The sequence below is a fragment of the Glycine max genome, chromosome 6 (genome assembly GCF_000004515.6).
Source record: "Glycine max cultivar Williams 82 chromosome 6, Glycine_max_v4.0, whole genome shotgun sequence".
In the NCBI taxonomy this organism is placed as follows: Eukaryota; Viridiplantae; Streptophyta; class Magnoliopsida; order Fabales; family Fabaceae; genus Glycine; species Glycine max.
In genome coordinates, this window is record NC_038242.2 from 39,536,030 (window position 1) to 39,551,082 (window position 15,053).

General features: G+C 34.6%; 1 long non-coding RNA gene across 1 annotated transcript; it reads right to left on the reverse strand.

The window, feature by feature from the left end:
• Positions 1-11,864: 11,864 nt before the first annotated feature.
• On the reverse strand, positions 11,865-12,822 carry LOC121174970 (uncharacterized). Its single transcript, XR_005891812.1, has 3 exons — positions 12,624-12,822; positions 12,398-12,461; positions 11,865-12,313 (listed from the first exon to the last, which is right to left on the reverse strand). It is a non-coding gene; the product is annotated as an uncharacterized lncRNA (long non-coding RNA).
• Between the last annotated feature and the right edge of the window lie 2,231 nt (positions 12,823-15,053).

A 15,053-nucleotide genomic window follows, 5' to 3' on the forward strand; every position in this document is an offset into this window, starting at 1 on the left:
TACTTGATCATATGTCTGAATTTGATGTTGAGAGTAAATCTGAAATTGATATTAATTACATGTCTGGTGATGTTTTACCTCTTGAGATTGATTTTCTAGAGTCAGATAGAATTAACCATGTTTCAGGAAGTACACATACCTCTGACTTTCTTTATGAGGTACAGGCTGAGAAACCATCTCTTTCTACCATTATCCAGCCGCCCACACCAGAATTGAAGCCTCTGCCATCAAATTTAAAATATGCTTACTTGGATAAAAGCAAAAGTTTTCCAGTAATTATATATGCCTCCCTTGCTGATGAGCAAGAGGAGAAGTTGTTATCTGTTCTCAAGAAGCATAAGAAGGCTATAGGCTGGACCCTGGCGGACATTCCTGGTATTAGCCCATCCACATGTATGCATCAGATAAATTTAGAGGATGGGGCTAAACCAGTAAGACAGCCACAAAGAAGACTCAACCCGATGATTCTTGATGTATTGAAGAAGGAGGTAACCAAGCTTTTGCAAGTTGGCATCATTTATCCTATCTTCGACAGTCAATGGGTAAGTCCCGTCCAGGTAGTCCCGAAGAAAACCGGCCTCACCGTGATCAAAAATGAAAAGGAGGAGTTGATTCCTACTCGAGTGCAGAACAGTTGGAGAGTCTGCATCGATTATAGGAGGCTGAACCAGGTTACCAAAAAGGACCATTTTCCCCTACCATTCATTGACCAGATGCTTGAACGCCTGGCAGGTAAATCTCACTACTGTTTCCTTGATGGTTTTTTTGGTTATATGCAAATCACTATTGCTCCTGAGGATCAGGAAAAGACCACATTCACCTGCCTCTTCAACACTTTTGCCTATAGGAGGATGCCTTTCGGCCTGTGCAATGCCCCTGGTACCTTCCAGCGGTGCATGATTAGTATTTTTAGTGATTTTTTAGAAAATTGCATAGAGGTGTTTATGGATGATTTCACTGTATATGGATCCTCTTTTGATGTTTGTTTGGATAGTCTGGAAAAGGTTTTGAATAGATGCACTGAAACTAACCTTGTTCTAAATTTTGAAAAATGTCATTTTATGGTTGAGCAAGGTATAGTTTTAGGCCACATTATTTCCAATAAGGGCATTGAAGTAGATCCTGCAAAAATTTCAGTTACTTCACAATTACCTTACCCCTCTTGCGTGCGAGAGGTGCGATCTTTTCTTGGTCATGCAGGATTCTACAGGCGCTTTATAAGAGATTTTGTAGCCCTTCCACTATCCAACTTGTTGCAAAAGGAGGTGGAGTTTGACTTTAATGGTAAATGCAAAGAGGCTTTTGATTGCCTTAAAAGAGCACTAACTACCACCCCCATCATCCAAGCACCCGACTGGACAACCCCTTTTGAGCTTATGTGTGATGCATCAAATTATGCATTGGGGGCTGTCCTTGCTCAGAAAATTGATAAATTGCCTAGGGTGATATATTATGCTTATAGGACTTTAGATACTACCCAAGCGAATTATACTACTACTGAGAAAGAGCTACTAGCCATAGTTTTTGCTCTTGAAAAATTTCGTTCTTATTTGGTTGGTACTCGCATTATTGTTTATACTGACCATGCAGCTTTAAAGTACTTGTTGAAGAAGGCTGATTCAAAGCCTAGGTTGATCCGATGGATGCTCTGGCTCCAAGAATTTGACTTGGAGACCCGTGATAGGAGCGAAGCACAAAATTTGGTTGCTGATCATTTGAGTCGGATCGAACATGTGTCTGATGAGGACTCACCCATTCGGGATGATTTCCCAGATGATCATTTATATATATTGCATAGTATTTCTGATTCTCTTTCTACTCCATGGTTTGCTAACATTGTCAATTATTTAGTTGCTTTTGTTTTTCCTCCCTTAGCATCTAAGGCTCAAAAAGATAAAATTAAAAGTGATGCTAAGCATTTTATTTGGGATGACCCCTACTTGTGGAAATTGTGCAGTGATCAGGTCATTAGACAATGCATTCCAAATCATGAGATTGACTCAGTCTTGCGATTCTGTCATTCTTCCGCACCGGGAGGTCATATGGGTGTTCAAAGGACAGCTCGCAAAGTGCTTGACTGTGGCTTTTATTGGCCCACCATCTTTAAAGATGCGTGGAAGATTTGAAGCACTTGTGAACAGTGTTAGAGAGCAGGAAGTGCACTTACATGGCGACAACAAATGTCTCAGCAACCTATGCTATTTTGTGAGGTGTTTGATGTCTGGGGTATAGATTTCATGGGCCATTTTCCTGTATTTTTTGGTTATGTTTACATTCTCCTTGTAGTTGATTATGTTTCAAAATGGGTGGAAGCCAAGCCCACTAGAAATAATGATGCTAAGGTTGTTGTAGATTTTGTCAGATCTAATTTGTTTTGCAGGTTTGGAGTACCTAAAGCAATCGTTAGTGATCAAGAAACCCATTTTTGCAACAAATCAATGCATGCCTTGCTTAAAAAGTACGGGGTTGTACACAGGGTATCCTCACCATACCACCCGCAAACCAATGGACAGGCAGAAATTTCTAACAAGGAGATCAAGAGAATTTTAGAGAAGATTGTGCAGCCAAGCAGGAAAGATTGGAGTACTAGGCTAGATGATGCTCTTCGGGCACATAGGACTGCCTACAAAGCACCCATAGGAATGTCTCCTTATCGGGTTGTCTTTGGAAAGGCATGTCATCTTCCAGTTGAGATTGAGCACAAAGCATACTGGGCAGTGAAGACCTGCAACTTCTCTATGGATCAAGCTGGTGAGGAAAGAAAGTTGCAACTGAGTGAGTTAGATGAGATCCACCTAGAAGCGTATAAGAATGTCAAGTTATACAAAGAAAAGACCAAGAAGTTCCATGATAGCATGATAATTAAGAAGGACTTCATGGTAGGGCAAAAAGTGTTATTGTATAATTCTAAGCTCGGACTCATGAGTGGTAAGTTGAGGTCTAAGTGGATTGGTCCTTTTGTTGTTACTAATGTTTTTCCTTATGGTACAGTTGAGATCAAAAGTGACTCCACAAACAAGAGCTTCAAGGTCAATGGACACCGACTTAAGCCATTCCTCACAAACCCTTCTTTAGTGGACGTAGTGGTGGAAGAGACTTCCTTACTCCACCCTACTCTTCCTCCACCATGACTTAGGGAGTTTTTCTTTTCCTATCTCCTTCATTACTTTTATTACATTTGTCTGATTCTATTTGATGATTTAATTGCTTTTAATCTTTTAATTGTGCTACATTGAGGACAATGTGTTGTTTAAGTATGGGGGGGAGTGTTCTTTGGTTTTGGTTTTGCTAGTTTTGTTAGTTTTGTTTGTGTTAAATTTGTTAGTTTTGTTGGGTTTCTAGTTTAATATTTTAGGTCAATTATGTTTGCATGTACAACTTTCATATTTTTCTTTGAATTATAGGATATGTTCAAGAAATGGGTAATTGTTCTGAAAATAAAAGTCTCTTGACATTTTGTGATTTGAAATCCTTGTTTTTCCTCTACATGTCATGATAATTTTGAAAGCTCAATTTGAAAGTGATAAGTTTACCTTTGTGAGAATTTGAGCCATCCATCATCATAATCTTTTGGTGTGTTTTGCCCCATTGATTGCTTGCACAATAGCCTTGGCTTGATTCTTGTTGATGCTTCCTAATTCACATGCATATTTGGAAATGATTTAGGCAATTTTGTTCTTATAAGCTTCTAGCCAAATGGACTTACCTTGAATTAATTCCTTTGATAGCCCCTTTGAGCCTATGTTCCCCTTTCTTTATTTTGAAGCTCATTACAAGCCTTAAGTGAAAAACCATGATATCACCTTACCCTTAAGGAATTTTGGAGTTTTGGAATTGTTTTGGGAATAAGTTGGGAATAAGTGTGGGGGGTATGTTTCATTGGAAGATATAATTTTTGGCCATGCTTGATGTGTGTGTGTGTGTGTCTATATATATATATATATATATATATATATATATATTGCCTAGTTCTTGCTTTAATCTTCAAATTCGTACTGTTAAAAAAAATGAAAAAAAAAGAGAAGAAGAAAAGAAGTGAAGTTGAATAAATGAGGTCTTGTTATGAGGACTTGATTTGGGAGCCTTGGTTGATTATGTTGATATTAGAGGGTTTGGGTTTACTACTCGTGCTTAATTTCCACTTATTCCCCATTGCTCCTCTATTCCTTTGGGATTTAGCTACTTATTCCACATTTTTTTCCCTACCTTGTCCTTGGCCCCATTACAACCTTTAAAGACCTTTTGATCCTCATGTGCATGTGTTTGTCAAGTTGTTTGCAAATTTTAGAATTTTGCCAAGTCTATGTGGTGTTTGTTTTCATGGGTGCTTCGAGAGTAAACAATAGCCTAGACACTTGAGAGATAGAGTGTATATATTGTGAGGCTTTATCACTTTCCATTCTTGAGCTGATTAACTATTTTTCCATGATTGGGTTGCTTGGATGATTTCCATGCATGTCTTGACTCTTTGGATCTCTTCATGTTAGATGTTACCCATTCCTTTCATTACTTGATGTTCATTGAGAAATATGTAAATGTTTTTGTTTGTCTCTCTTTGATATCCTTGGATTTTGTTCTTTATTTCATTTTGCCCAGGAGTGCAAAAGGCTAAGTATGGGGGCTTTTGATGTGCCATTATTTTCTCCTATTTGTTAACCCTTTTTGCACCATTTTAATTATTGATTAGTCTTAATTGTTAAATTAATTAGGCAGTTTTATTATTTGGGCTCATTCAGCTAATTTGATGTTTTTAATCTAATTTCAGGAATTAATGAAGCATTGGGCTTGAATCTAGAATTGGGCTTGGACTTGAAGAGGGCAGACTATTTTATTCTACAAAATTTTATCTTATCTAGACTTTATCTTATCTAGATATTATTTAGATTTGATCTCATCTAGATATTATCTAATCTAGATCTCTTATCTTATCTTATCTTATCTAGATTTGATTTTATTTTATTTATGGGCTTGGATTTAAAACAGATTTGTAAGCTTTGGGGCTGAAAAACTATATAACAGCACAAAGGTTCTAGTTTAGACCCTCTCCTCTCTTCTCCCTCTCCTCTCTCTTCTCTTTCTCCTTTTTTTCGTTTTTGGCAATTCCAGTTCTGACTTTTCGTTTTAGCAATAAAATTTTGTTCTTCAATCTATAATTTTGTTTTCTATTGATTAATAGAAGGCTAAGTCCCTAGCATTGTATTCTCTTGAGGATCAAGCACAGTTCTCTTTGAGGTTCTATTATTACTGTTAAATTCTGTTCAGTTTTTCCTCTTCATTAATTATTCTGAATTTGTTGCTATTAATTCATGCATGCTTAGTGCTTGATTAATTGTCTCTGCGCTTAATTTACGTTCATGCTTAATGATCGTTGATGAGTAATTGGTGTATGTGTTGCTTAATCACATAATGAATGCCTTATGTTAAATTTTGCTTAGTAATTTAATTTAGGGTTGGATTAAGTGGTTGAACTGATAAAGGATAAATTCTCACAACCTAGGATAAGAGACTTGCTCGTGAATCAAGGGGAAGCAACGTATTTTAATTCTGATATTTTCTAATTCAATTTTACTCGCTGTTTAATTTACAAACGCAAACAAGCCTCGCCCCCAATTCGTTATTGTTTTATTACTATCTGTTATGAACGTTTGGTTGACCATTGCTCGTTGGGAGACGACCTAGGATCACTTCCTAGATACTGCATTTTTAATGTTTATTTGATTCGGATACGACCTCGATCACCTTTTCTTACTCGCACCTCCGTCAAAGGTTTCCACTGCCGCTGTTGAAGGTGTCTAGTGGCCCAATTGAAGCTTCCTTCTAGAGAAGAAGGCTATTGGCTACATATCGGTGACGATTCTTCATGTTTTTCTGTTGCCTCTGAAGAAGAAGGTTCCTCGCACCATCGAGAACATGAGGAAACTCAACGAGACCTTCTTCACCTGCATCATCGCCGCCGTCAACTCCTCCTTCTACTCCAACGATGTCGATTCCGTCTACTCCACCCTCAAATTCATCTCTGTCCTCGACCTATTAGTTTCACCACTCCTCAATTTCTCAATCTCCGCATTCTCCTTTTCCTTATTCGTTCTTCAATTTTATCTTACTTTTTGCTTTTGCTGTATTTCTCTCCCGTAGGGCTCAATTCGAAAGATTCTGGAATATCATTTCGATTGATTTTCCACTTTTGTTTTTTAGCAGGTGCTATGGTGCGAGGTTTTGGAAAATGATGTAGAATTTGAGATTGAAGGTTGCGAAGTGTTGTTAGAAGTTACTGAAAGGCTTAGGAGTGTGAGATTCATGGTTTTGTGAGCAATTTAGCTGATTATGTGAATGGAAAAATATAGTTTAGCTGATTAAATTGGTTTAAGATGTTTTATTCTGCTTAATTACAAGGAAATGATGATTTTTTTCCTTTCAAAACAAGATAATAAGATTAAGTGATTTCTCTCACTGTGTGTTCTGAAGATATAGTATGCTTACTTAACTCTTATCAGTGTCAGAGATTTCGTATATTGTATGTTAACTGGCCGAAGTTGTGTAATACTGTTATTGCTTTCTTCGGTGTATGTTATCTAGTGGAATACTTTTGTTATAAGCAAGGTTTTAAAATGCAGTTGCGGTTGCAGTTTTGTTGCTTTCCTTTACATTGCGGGAAATACCAGAAAAATGTGGTTGCAGTGATTCCAAAAACCTTGATGTTGTGTCTGAAATTGTTGTCACAAACCTTTTTTGAAAAACCTTGGTTATAAGTAATGGCTCTATTTTTACTTCCAAAACTGCATAATATATAAGTAGTGGATGTGAGTGTTTTTTTTTTCACTCATGGCTTGTATCCAGATGGAGTTGGTTGTTGGGTTGAAATCTAACTTTTTATGTGTGTTGTGCAATTTCATAAAGGAAAAAAGTGATGTAGCTTTGGAGGATGTTCACAACCTTATTCAGAAGGGCCTTGAGATATTTCATGTGTCCCGTAATAAGCATTATGCTTAGGTGCTGCTGCATTTTGTCTTAGATGAGATGCTGAGTTTTCTTGTTCTCTATATGTCTCTGCTTGCTCTTAAATGATTGTGCCATTTTTTGTTTATTAGGTTAGATGGGGAAATTTATTAGTTAGACTACTCAACAAATATAGTAAAAAGATTTCACTAACTATTGAATGGAGGCCACTGTATGATACACTGGTTAGCACACATTTTAGTAGGTGAGTTTTGTACTAGTGAGTGGAATCATGCTGGACCTGTATTAGGACTTTTATATTATTTTTCAACTTTAAGCTTTTGGTTTAATTTGTTTTCTTTTTAATTCCTTTTCTTTGGGTTGGATAATTTTTTATGTGTGTGATTTCTGACATGACTTCCTTCGAAGTAAATTTTATAATTGGATTGGCAGGGATTGGATAACAGAGTGTATAGAGTTGTGGGAATCTATACCAAATTGCCAATTCTGGAACAATCAATGGGCTGATCCAAGAGTTCAATGCCTTCATTTTCCTTTAAATAAAATAGGAGTAGGCAGGTACGTAACCCTTGGCAAAACTTTAAAATCTTAGCCATATATTTTTTTTAATGCATTTAATACTAAGAGAACAAGAACTCCAAATAAATAAAAAAAGGTTTTCTGTATAGAAATTAAAAACAATGTTTTAGCATAAGGCATTTAATTTGTAAAAAAACTTAATGCATTTAATGCTTTTATCAAAACTCTTACTATAAATGTTTTTTTATAAATGACAAATATTAACTATTGAGTATAGAGTAAGTGTAAATTACTAAATTATTTTTTAATTTGAGTAAGTGTAAAAATAAAGCAAGCTTCTAGAAGCCCTTACAAAACTAATTAACAGCACCAGTCATGTGTGCCATATATCGTAATAGATCAACCTTCACTGCTACACACACATCCCTCGTGGCATTGGCAATCGGTGAGATAATGGATAACAGATAAAACAATGAAAAAAATTGATAAATGTAATAAAAGAAATAAAGAGTTAACGAAGAAATAGAAGAAAAATAAATATATAATAAATAATCTATTAGAATATTTTAATCAATGAAGCTATTAAGGGAGTTTAAATAGCTTAATTGATTAAGTAAAGAACGTGATTTATTGTAAAAAAAAATTATATTATATTCAATTTTTGCATATAAAAAATGGATGTAACTCAAATTAACTAAAGGAGGCTATTTTAGTAGAAAATAATACATCCTAGGCAAGTGGAGAATTAGCAGTTGAGGTATTAATGAAGCGTAAAAGGAGATCATCTGTAGGTGTTGGTGTTATGGGCTATATTGGTAACAAGGTGTTTATCTTTTTCTTTAGAATATTCATTTTTTTTCTTTACTGATTGATTTTGTAGCATTTTCTCCCTACTCGGTACATTATCATTATCATTAACAATCTTTTTTCTTTTGTTATATATAGTTTTCTACATTACTCATTTATCAATTAGGTTTTTATTTATGTTTTGCTATCTATTGTTGACTTGGAATAGAGTTGGTATGTTTGGTGGTGCCACATAAACTAATATTTTGTATAGTATTGATATATGATTTGCTCAATTACAGAATTTCAGCTCGAACAATAATGTATATGAATTTTTTATTTTTTTTAAAAGTACATGCTAAGACGATTCTCTAAAAAATCATCTTAAAATGTCTACATTCTAAGATGGTTTTCTCAAAAAATCGTCTTAGAATCTTCAATATATTTTAATTTTTTTATAGAAAAAAACATTATAAGGCGGTTCTCTGAAAAACTGTCTTAAAAAATGTATTGTTCTAAGATGATTTTTAACTAAGAACCATCTTAGAATGATATCTTTCTCTAAGATGGTTCTCTATGGAATCATCGTAATAAGTGCAGACTTCCTATGACGTTGGTTACGACGACAGTTAATAACCGACATAGAATATGCAAATTAATCGATGTAAAAAATGCTTTTTTTAGTAATGATAATTCTTCTTAATCCTATCACATAGAAGATGTTCTCATATGTCATCTGCTACTTGTTGTCTCACATTCATAAATTAATACAAGGACAAAACTATTTTTCATCCTCATCCGGTCGTCTTTTTTCCAAAGAAAAATCCAAGAACTGTTCAACTCCTTCCTCATATGCAGAGTTCATGCTACTTGCATTCATCAAACTTTGATTCAACTAATAACTTTGTGATAGTCACAAAGTCTATTGGATGCATGAAAATCTCACTTTTTCATTAAAGGTGTGGCCTTATCTTATTCAGAAAGACATTTCTTTATAATAGATGCATAGATAAAGGTTAACTTTCTTTTCTTAGATTTGATGAAATTTTGATAGCATTTTGCATATTAATCTTCTAGTACACAACATGAAAGCAACAACATGAATTCCACCAAAATCAAGTACTCACATGGAGAACAAAGTAAAATGCACTATATCGAAATTTCATGAAATTTAAGAAAAGAAAGTTAACCTATGCGTATGAATTTACTATAAAATATAAGTGTTCCCAAACTTTCCAAGTGAACAATTCAAGATTCAATACAACAATTAATCCAAACTGTCCGGAAGAATCATTGTATTAAATCTCAAACGGTGAACTAAGGTTCATTCATGATCAACATAACTTGTATATAAAACAATAGTCATTAATCACATAAAATAAATTATAAAAATATTTGTAACACAAAAGTTTCAAACCAGTATCAAAGACATTCGTATCTATCAAGATGATCACTAATAATCTCTAACAATGAGTGTCATGATGTAGATGCAAACAGGAAACAAAAAGTGCCTACAAATTATAATTACAATTACAATGTTAGTACAATGTTCAGACAAAGAAAAACTCACAAAGACAATTACAAATGGATGAAAAAAAAGATCAATATTACAAAATTAATCCTATCATTTTAATTTTTTAAAATTTTTATTTCTCATATCATTAATATTATAAGAAATATAAGTGAAAAAAAAATTAATGTTATATTGAAAACTTAAAATAATAATTATGTTAAGATAATTGTTTTCTTACACAATAATTATTATGGGACAAAGAAAGTAATATTTGAATTAATATTGCATCACCTACTGTCATGTAAATAATTATGTAATTAATAGTCGTATCCTTGTTTCCTATATGGATCATCAATGAGCAGTGGGCACTCTAAATCCATAATACCTACTTCATCTAAAAAGTTCTAACTTGATTCAATAGTGTCCTATTTTATTTACATTTTACAGTCTCCCATTTATGACTCTGGACTCGGGCTGTAAGGTCAAGATTCAAGAAATATGGGCATGCAAGAATTGCAGTTTTTATGTATCACTGATATCTCTTGTATTTTTCATGATACAGTGCGATCTTATTTTAATTGAGTTCCGTAGAATCACTGTAAGAATAGCGGTGATAAATACAATAAATTACATAGAGCGTAAAAACAAGGAGCTTTCCTTCAAGCATGTCTATGACAGGGTAACATGCGTGTTGATGGGCTTATTACAAAGTATGGATCCTCATCTCATGAAGAAATGCAGATTATGGACTCTTGTCCATCCTTTCTTTTTGGCATGTATTAGGCTAATGATGGGTGTTACCGTACAAGACATTAGTCTCTTCTGTGTGTGTCTTTTAATTTCCTATTAATAAAAGAAATTGTATCACATAAAACTAAAAAACAAAGGGAGGCAAACTAATCAAACACTCAACTCTAAATATCCTTTATTCTTATGAATGAATTTTGCTGCAGCCAACTAGGCAAGTTAGAACAGCCATGTTAATCAATATTATTGCTGAAGCAATTCCACATATTCGCCTCCTATGTAGGATTTAGCAAGAAACTAATGGTTTCGACAGGGAAATTTTATATTTAATGATGTTCTTATTAATATATATTTTTTCAAAGTCAAATTCAGCCAATTTACCCCAACTATACAATGAACATACTGTTCCAGACTATCCGTTCATATTTAATATTGAAATGAATCAGGAAAAAAATGTCTACCACATGTGTACCAAAATATGTGTGCGCATACACACACACGATGTATAAATTTTTTTTTTTTTAAATATTAATTAATTAAAAATCATTTCAAATATAAATTTTAAGTAATTGTTTTGAAAATCTAATTATATATCACAAAGATTATAATAATAAATTTCCATATTATCTAGACATTGTAATCAAATATATATATATATATATATATATATATAGTATTCCAAGTATGTAGTTTTTATTTATTAATAGTACAAACTTAATAATATATTGGCATGAATAATGTTTGAATTATTCAAAAACTTAAATAAAATGACTATGATTACAAACTGATCGAGCCCATGTTATGCCAAACAGAGTAGCATACACTCCAAAAAGCTGGATTAAAAATGATCAAGAAATAAAGAAAAGAAGGATATCCAATCAAATATATAATAAGACCAGTAATGGCAAACGAGAAAATTGATTAGGATCGCGACGGTTGGCACCATTATCACCCAAATCCTGGTGTAATCACTTTCGTTTTCATTTTCATTTATTAATTACCAATAGTAGCAGCTAGCTACAAGAAACAAAAAAAAATCTGAAAATTGATACACTTTGCACTGTTGGCTATATTAGAGAGAGATCCCCAGAGCTTGGAATTTATCCTTTGCAAAAACAAATAGGAAAGCCACAAACCAAAGCTTGCCACAAACCTCTGTCTGTCTCTCTCTCTCTGATGTGCTTTGCATCACTCATGAAACCTTGATATTGCAATATTGCAAATACCATAATCCAATCGAAACTAGTCAAACCTTATATATATATATATATATATATATATATATATATATATATATATATATATATAAAGCTTAGTCAACACTAAACAAGACCAACCATTAGTACCCAGTGGAGCCTGAAAGGCCCCCACTTCCACAACACAACTCTCACACAAACAACAAGCCCCTCTCTCGACTAAACCAATACGTAGCCACAACCAAAAGACAGATCATAGATCTCAAGTAATACCTTTTCTTACACTCCATTTCTATCTTCCCTTTCCCCTTCTTTATAATACTCGAGTAATGCCAAAAGGGATTGTAGTTCACTACTCACTATCACTCTGATCTGTAGGAATGAAAGTTCCAATTTGATAAACGATCCCACAATAGAACGAAAGTGACTAATACTCATTGTGCATAGAAGACAGATCATAAAAGCCAAAACTTTACATAAGCGTCATCGCCTGAATGGAAAGAATCCTTGGGTGTAAAAAAAAGTGTCCTAGGGAAATAAACTTCAAAAGACTAATCTGTGTAGCAGTGATTGCAGACGCTGCTCATGCCAGAGCCTGTTTACAAAAACGTAATAATCAATACATGAAAAAGGTAGCAATTTAGCTGAAAAGGATAGATATATTGAACCACACACACACCACATCAACATTCTGCAAGTTTCATGGGCAGTGGGTTCGACAAAAATGGAGACGCGCTCGAAAGCTGTGGAACATTCAATTATTCATGTCAAATCCTACTTGAGCTTCTTCAGCTGGCTTAGCTTAAAAACCTTTAAAATGCGAATGCATGCACCCAAATATATTCAGAGACAAAGCAAAGGCATTGCTCAAAAACAAACATTTAGTTAGGAACAGAGCTACTAACCTGGGGAGGAAGCATAGCCGCGGAGAAAGGGAAATGCCACCGGTGAGGATTTGAAGTCGTGAGGTAGCTTCAATACTAAGAGGAAAGACGAACAGTGAACATGTGAAAGTGTGGTGATGATGACAATGAACGCGTGGGCGGCGAGAGGGACTAAAGGGTTTCGTCAATGTGAGAGAGAGACAAAAGGGAGGGAAACTAATGGTTGTGACAGTGAACACGTGTTGATTAATTTGAAAATCGAGATAATACTGGATAAATCTGAAGTCGTGTATAACACTTACAGATTGAATCAAATTTTGGGGTTCAACCAAAATTGTTCAATCGGATAAAATCAGAAGATTATAATTCAAGAGTTTTGTTTTGGTCTTGTATGTTTTGTCACCCGTAATGTTTTCTGAACCAGAATGATTATTTATGATCAAAGAACAGGTGGTTTTTGGCGGTTGATGAACAGGTGGTTTTTGGCGGTTGATGGAAGTTTTATCTTTTTTAAAAACTGCCTTTTCCTGAAAGTTACTTCCATGTAATTTCCAAAATTTTCCTAAACCGAACATCTCATTATTACATTAAAACAAGCGTGCACTCTTATTTTAACATAATAAAGAGATCAATTACACTAAAATATCCAACAAACCTCCCCCATTTTAGTGTAATTACCGATCAAATCACCAAAGTCATAACATACCACAAACTACTGCATAGATGAAATATCGTGACGATTGAATTTCATCTTAGCAAATTACACGTTTCAAATATTCGAATATCAGGGTGTCACTAAGGATTGAACCCTTTCTATTCATAATGAATACATGAAGATAATCTACACAATAGTTTATAACATTACTCTTGCTCGACACTAGTTTACTAGCCTGTGTCCCTATCCTTCATAAGCATATCAAAGCCAAGTCCCAGCTTCTTGAAGCGGCTAAACTTCATGCTTATACAGGTAGTCATTTTCTTTCTTGCACCTGCAAATGCAGTTTTTCAAAAGAACCATTGAGGAGTTATACTTCAACCTCCTTAACTTACAGAACCGAACACATACCTTTTGGGATACTTTCGATGATGTGTTCCAATCTCTACATGTTAAGCTTTCCACATTGAATTCAGCATCTAATGTCATATTAGATGGGAATTGGGTATCTTAACATAAGAGATTTCAGATGGACTTTAATCCTAATCCCACAACCGACCTTTTCACGAGATCTCTACTTAACCCTTTGGTTAAATGATCGGCCAAATTATGTTGAGTTCTCACAAACTCCACTGATATCGCACCATGCATGATTAACTCCCGAACCATGTTGTGTCTAACACCCAAGTGTCTAGACTTCCCATTATACACTTGACTATATTCCTTAGCCAAAGTAGCCTGACTATCGCACCTGATAGACATGGGAGGTATAGGTTTGAGCCACAATGGAATCTCATAGATCAGATTTCTTAGCCACTCAGCTTCTTTACCAGCTGCTGCCAAAGCTACAAATTCAGATTCCATTGTTGAATTTGTAATGCAGGTCTGTTTCTTGGATGCCCAAGAGATAGCACCTCCTCCAAGGAGGAATACCCAACCACTTGTGGATGAATAATCTTCCATATTGGTTATCCAACTTGCATCAGAGTAACCTTCAATAACTGAAGGAAATCCAGTATATGTCAAACCATAGTCAATGGTTCCCTTTAAGTACTTAAATACTCTATTCATAGCTTGTCAATGATGAGAACTGGGATTACTTGTAAACCTACTAAGTTTAGCAACAACATAAGCAATATCAGGCCTAGTACTAATCATTGCATACATAAGTGATCCTATCGCCCTTGAGTATTCAAGTTGAGACATTGCTACACCTTTATTAGGTAATATCTTCAGGTTAGGATCAATGGGAGTACTTACCGGAGAACAATCTTTAAAATTAAATTTCTCCAATATCTTCTCAATATAATGTGATTGAGAGATGGAAATGCCATTGTTTCCACGTTTGATCTTTATTCCTAAGATCACATCCGCCTCCCCCATATCTTTCATATCAAACTTAGAAGACAAAAATGCCTTAGTTTCATCAACTTGATCTTGGTTGGTACCAAAGATCAACATGTCGTCTACATACAAACAAATGATAACTCTTTTGCCAAGAGTATCAAACTTGCTGTATAGACACTTATCTGCTTGATTTAGAACAAAACCACTAAACAACACAACCTCATCAAATTTTTGATGCCATTGTTTAGGCGCTTGTTTCAAACCATAAAGAGATTTCATCAGTTTACACACCTTATTTTCATTTCCTGGCATAACAAACCCTTCAGGTTGTTTCATGTATATCTCTTCATCCAATTCACCATTTAAGAATGCAGTTTTCACATCCATTTGGTGAATCACCAGATTGTGGATAGCAGCAAGTGCTAACAACAGTCTAATAGTGGATATCC